The sequence below is a fragment of the Ornithorhynchus anatinus genome, chromosome 6 (assembly GCF_004115215.2).
Source record: "Ornithorhynchus anatinus isolate Pmale09 chromosome 6, mOrnAna1.pri.v4, whole genome shotgun sequence".
NCBI lineage: Eukaryota > Metazoa > Chordata > Mammalia > Monotremata > Ornithorhynchidae > Ornithorhynchus > Ornithorhynchus anatinus.
In genome coordinates, this window is record NC_041733.1 from 50,439,029 (window position 1) to 50,445,028 (window position 6,000).

Below are 6,000 nucleotides of genomic sequence, written 5' to 3' on the forward strand. Positions count from 1 at the left end.
ATTAAATGGGACTCGCAGGCTAAAGGGAAAGAAGAACAGATATTTAATCCTCTTTCTAGAGATGAAGCAACTGGGCCCCAGAGGCATTAAGTGACTTGCCCAGTGCAAGACAGGAGAGTGTAAGCAGTGTGATCTAGTGGAAGGAGCACAGGCTTGGGAGTCAGAGGGTGTGAGTTTTAATCCCGGCTCTGTCGCTTGCTTGCTGTATTATTACGTTGGTATTTGTTAAGCGCTTACTATGCGCAGAGCACTGTTCTGAGCGCTGGGGTAGATACAGGGGAATCAGGTTGTCCCACATGAGGCTCACAATCTTCACCCCCATTTTACAGATGAGGCAACTGAGGCCCAGAGAAGGTGAAGTGACTTGCCCACAGTCACACAGCTGACAAATGGTGGAGCTGGGAACCGAACCCATGACCACCGATTCCCAATCCCGGGCTCTTTAGCAAGTCACTTTACTTGACTGGACCTCAGTTACTTCATCTTTAAAATGGGGGTTGAATCCTCCTACCTCCAATTTAGACTGTGAGCCCCATGTAGGACAGGGACTGCATCCAAGCTGCTTATTTTTTATCTACCTCAGTGTTTAGTGCAGTGGAAGGCTGAACAGATACCAATTAAAAAAAAAAAAAACAGTCAGGTGGCGGAGCTGGGATTAGAACCCTAATCTCCTGATTTGTGGGCCTGTGCCGTTTCCACTAGGCCACACTGCTTCTCTTTGACGGTAGGGATCATGTCTTCTAACTCTTTGGTACTCTTCTAAGGGCTTAGTAAAGTGGATGATTAAACAGAACAGAATCCAGGGAAGTATCAAACAGTGGTATTTATTGAGCACTTACTGTGCGCAGAGTACACTACTAAATTCTTGCAAGAGTACAATACAACAGAGTTGGTAGACACATTCCCTGCCCACAAGGAGCTTACAGTCTCAGGGAGGCTGCCAATAAAATAAATGATAGAAATGGATGTAAGTGCCATGGGGCTGCAAAGGTGGACGATGAATAGGCTGAGGAAGTTATAGTTAGTGGCTCGTAAAACACCCGAATGCTTCAAGTACCTTTGCTGGTAATTGAAATAATAAAGAGCGTAAAGATGGTATTCCAGCTTCTGCCGAGGACTAGAATGTTAATCACGGAGGACAGGAATGAAAGTAAATATTTAATTACATCAGCTGTCATAGGCTAAGGGTTTGACGTGTCAATTCCCGCCGCTCTAATATCTCCCACCGAACTCCCTGGCTGGATTATTTGACTATTTTGTTTCAGCCGTGATGGGAAAAGATCTAAACAAAGCAAATCCGACATCGAACAAGATTAATTTTTTTAGATGCTATTTAAAATAACTTAAGGCAATGATTTTCATTAGGAAGGAATAAAAGAAAAAGCAGAGCGAGCGGCCCACTTAGGGTAACCTGTCTCTGCTGGGTGTTTTTCTACAGATAAGCTCTGCGTTGTATTCTCTCTAATTCATCTGCGTCCATATGGTTGTTTGAGAAGGCCCACGGTCGTGTGCGCCGTCGGTTTCCCCCTGGAGAGAAAGTTGCATCCTTCCTCCGGCTGCGCCCCTTGCCCTCCTCTCCGTTTACGAGGACGCCGATCAGAACTACAAGAACTCAGAGCCTCCTTTATGGGTCTCTTCCTTCTCGTCAACCTCCAGCGAGAAGCAGACCGCCCCTTGCTCGTGTCAGCTGGGCTCCGTCTCTTAAGATTTGTTACATCTTGATGGGGATCAACCTTTCCCAGTTTTATGAAGTGAGCTGGGGTGGAACACCCTGCGCCCCCCGACACGAACACCCCGCGGGATAGGACGGAGCACTGTCAAAGCCTGACAGTCAGCCACGCGTTCAAGGGAAGCAGCAGGGCTTAGTGGATAGAGTATGGGCCTGGGAGTCAGAAGGACCTGGGTTCTCATTCCCGCTGTGTGACCTTGGGTAAGTCACTTTACTTCTCTGTGCCTCAGTTACATCATCTGAAAAATGGAGATTGAGATAATGAGCCCCGTGTAGGACAGGGACTGTATCCAACTTGATCAGCTTAAATCTACCTCAGTGCTTAAAACAGTGCCTGGCACATAGTAAGCACTTAAGAAATAGATAAAAAAGAGTCCTTTGTGAGCTGGAATCTGTGAGAATGGTCAATACAGTTGGACCGCATAGACCCCGAGAGTCTTGGGAAGGCACGGCAGTGTTGGTTAAAGTAGAAATACCGCTAATTGTGCTCATTAAGTGCTTACTGTGTGCAGAGAACTGTACTGAATGCTTGTAAAGAATACACAGGTGGGAATTAGGCACAGACCCTGTCCCTGAAGAGACTCACAGTTCGTGACTGGGCTGAATCACGCAACTCTCCTCTTCGTGATAATGACTGTGATATTTAAACATTACTACGTGTCATGGCCTGGACTCTGTAGTAGGGAAGATAGAGAACAATCAGAAACAGTCCCTGTGCCGAACTGGATTCCCAGTCTAAGAAGGTTCACAGGCCTGGGAGTGAGAGGACCTCGGTTCTAATCCTGGCTCTGCCTCTTGCCTGCTGGGGGACCGTGGGCAAGTCACTCAGTTTCCTCATCACTAAAATGTAAAATATTGTCCCTCTCATTTGGACTGTGAACCCTGTGTGGGAAGGTGACAGTGTCCGTCCTGAATATATTGTATCCACTCCAGCACTTAGTACATGATTTGTCACATAATATGTGCTTAAAAAATACCATATTTATTGCAGATGAGGTAACTGAGGCACAGAAAAGCTCAGTGACTCGCAGCAAGGTCGCATGGCAATCATTTGGCAATGTCGGGATTAGAACTCGGGTCTTCTCACTCCCGGGCCCCTGTTCCTTCCACTAGGTCATTCTGCTTGTTTCTTCTTCCTTATGAGACTTTGGTTTCAAGAGAACCTCTGCTCTCTTTATGGTGGCGCATCAGGCAGATGTGTCCTCAGCAACCGAGTCCCCGTTTTAGCTGGGATCCAACATTAACCGAGGCCACCCCCCGTCCTTAAGACACTTCCTCTGCATTCCCGACTTTCCGTTTTCCCAATTCAGCGGCGCATCCTGCAGCTGTTCGCTTCTCCTGCTGTCGCTCATTCTTCCCACGTGTCCCCCGCAGCGGATCTGCGTAGGGTGAGCCTAGCTTTGAGGCTGGGAGACCCGCCACGTTCCGGAGCACGTTCGGCATCTCGTCTCGCCACCGGAGGTCGAATCTGACCTGTCGGTGACTCGAGCGGGACAACTCGAGGAGCCGGGTGCGGTGCCCGTGTGGGGTCTGAACCCCAGAACTGTAGGGAAGGCCGGATCGCCCTGCAGCTCGGACGACCTGGAGTTTGGTCTGGACCCTGACAGAATGCTTCTTGCCCCACTCTCACCAGCTCCCAACTGATTGGCCGGTCTTCTTGATGCAGTTTTCCCCTTCCTTGTCTATCATTGTGCTATTGGCGAGGGTGCTGCCTAGGTAGCAGACCAGCCCTATCCATTCCCCATCATCCCAAGGCACTCCACCCCACCTCTCAAAGAGGAGCCCATCATACACTTAGCTGAGCATCCCTGAAGTGGTTGGTTACCCCAGCCCTCCAGCACTACATAGCCTTATAATCTCTTATTTTTTCCTCTCTGTATTTTATTGCCTATGAATGGAAAGCTCCTTGTAGGCAAGGAGATTGTCTACAAACTCTCTTGTATTTCCCAAGCCTTAGTCCAGTGCTCTGGATAGAGTAAGAGCTCAAAAAATACCATCAATTGACTGATTGATAAGATATTGTTATAATAATAATAGCGATGTTGGTATTTGTTAAGCGCTTACTATGTGCAGAGCACCGTTCTAAGCGCTGGGGTAGACACAGGGGAATCAGGTTGTCCCCCGTGGGGCTCACATTCTTAATCCCTATTTTACAGATGAGGTAACTGAGGCGCAGGGAAGTGAAGTGACTTCCCCACAGTCACACAGCAGACGAGTGGCCGAGCCGGGATTCGAATCCATGACCTCTGACTCCAAAGCCCGGGCTCTTTCCCCTGAGCCATGCTGTGTTATCCCAGTGTAGATCCTGAATGACTGAATCATCAGCGGTATTTTTTGAACACATAACTACGAACATACTTCTCCCGTACTAAGCCCTTGGGGGAGTACAATATGGCAAAGTTGGCAGTCACATTCCCCACCCACAGATAGCTTTCAGTCTTGCGGGAGCCACTGAGGCGCCGATATGAAAGGTGCCCCTCGCTGATCTCAAAGCCAGGTGAAGTAGTCTTAGGCCCGCTGGCTTTGAAATAACCCGAGAGACTGGTCACTCAGTATTTCAAGCGCACTTGAAATATCCTTCTGCCGGGCCCTAAATTCCCAGCAGAGACTCAACATCAATCCAGAATCCACAGCACCAGCTACATTAGGCACACAAAAAGTTGTCCTCTTTGAGTTACTTGATGTTTGGGGGACTGGTGCTACTTTCTCTTTGTCCCTCTTTCTGTGTAAACTCAGGAGGAGGGTATATCTAGAATCTAAATATTTAGGGGACGGATTCTGTGAAAGAAACACCGTATGAAGCTGCTCAGAAGCATGAGATTCTCTCTGATCAGCCGCCGAAAAATGGATAACATCCCATCCCAGCATGTTCAGTGGAAAGAGCACAGGCTTGGGAGTCGGAGGTCATGGGTTCTAATCCTGGCTGCTGTGTGACCTGGGGCAAGTCACCTAACTTCTCTGTGCCGCAGTGACCTCATCTGGAAGATGGGGATTAAGACTGTGAGGCCTGGGTTGGATGGGGACTGTGTCCCACCCAATTATCTTCTAATTACCCCAGTGCTTATTATGTGCTCATAATAACTGTGAGCCCTACGTGGGGCAACCTGATTACCTTGTATCTATCCCAGTGCTCAGCACAGCGCTTGGCACAGAGCAAACGCATAACAAAGATCATCATCGCCCGGTGAGCTTCCATGACTTGCATCTTGCATCTTGTCTTCTCTCTGAGATTTGTGGCATTGGCATTCGTGACAGTGCTTGCTCCGCTGCGACTCTTGCAAAAGCTGGTTTTCCTTTCTTTCCACACTCCCGTTTCTGATCAGACCCATTTGTCGTTTTTCACCTCTCAGGTCGTGCAAGAAGAAATGGAAATGTTAAATGGAAAGATCTCTTTCGTCGGTCTACCCCGGTGGGAGAAACCAGAATTTCTCCACGCATTTCAGACCCCGTCTTAGAGGGGGATTTTTCCCTGAAACAGGCTGTGCTGCTAAAATCAGCACTGATCTCCAGCTTGACAGAACTCAGGGGAAGAGTTTGTGTTACAATAGCTGGAGAGGCAAAGAATTTTTCTGCCCGTCACTCCCAATATAGTTAGGTCATGCACGGCTAAAGCAACGTAGAAATGGAATCTATTGGAGACGGCTCTGAGATCTCGGTGTGCCAAGGATTTGGACTTTTAGGGTGCCTCTGTTTTAGATTCTCGGTCTTCTAGAAGTGAGAGCTGTTATTGACCCATGCGACCTTAAAAAATGTAAAAAGGATCAGTATCTATATTCCGTCAAGAATGATTCGATCTTCGCCTTGCTGAAGTCTGTGGTCCTGGATCTGGGATAAAACTACCAGATATCATCTTTCTCCATTCCCACGCGGCGACTCGACGTGCTCTCCTCAAACGAGGCAGACAACCGAAATATCCCGTCCCTTCTGATTTCTGCCTTGAAAAATGCCCCCTCGTTTCGGATTTCCTACACGGTGTTCTCTTAAACACATCTGCAGTACCATCTACTGGAAAGGTGAGTAACTAAGAACCAAAATTGACTGTTGCTGATCTCAGGATTCAAGACCTAGAGAGCGTCATTTCTACCTGGAGCAGTTGAGTTTTGAGGAGTGCCAAACTGGTGTTTTCTCACTGTAAGAACCCTAAAAAAATACCCACACCTGTCTGTCACCTGGATTCCGCCGAGCGGGTCCCATTTGTATAGAGTGTGGTAAGAATCTGGAGAATGACAGTTCAGAGCTTGTGAACTCACCATCCATCTTAATATTTCTCT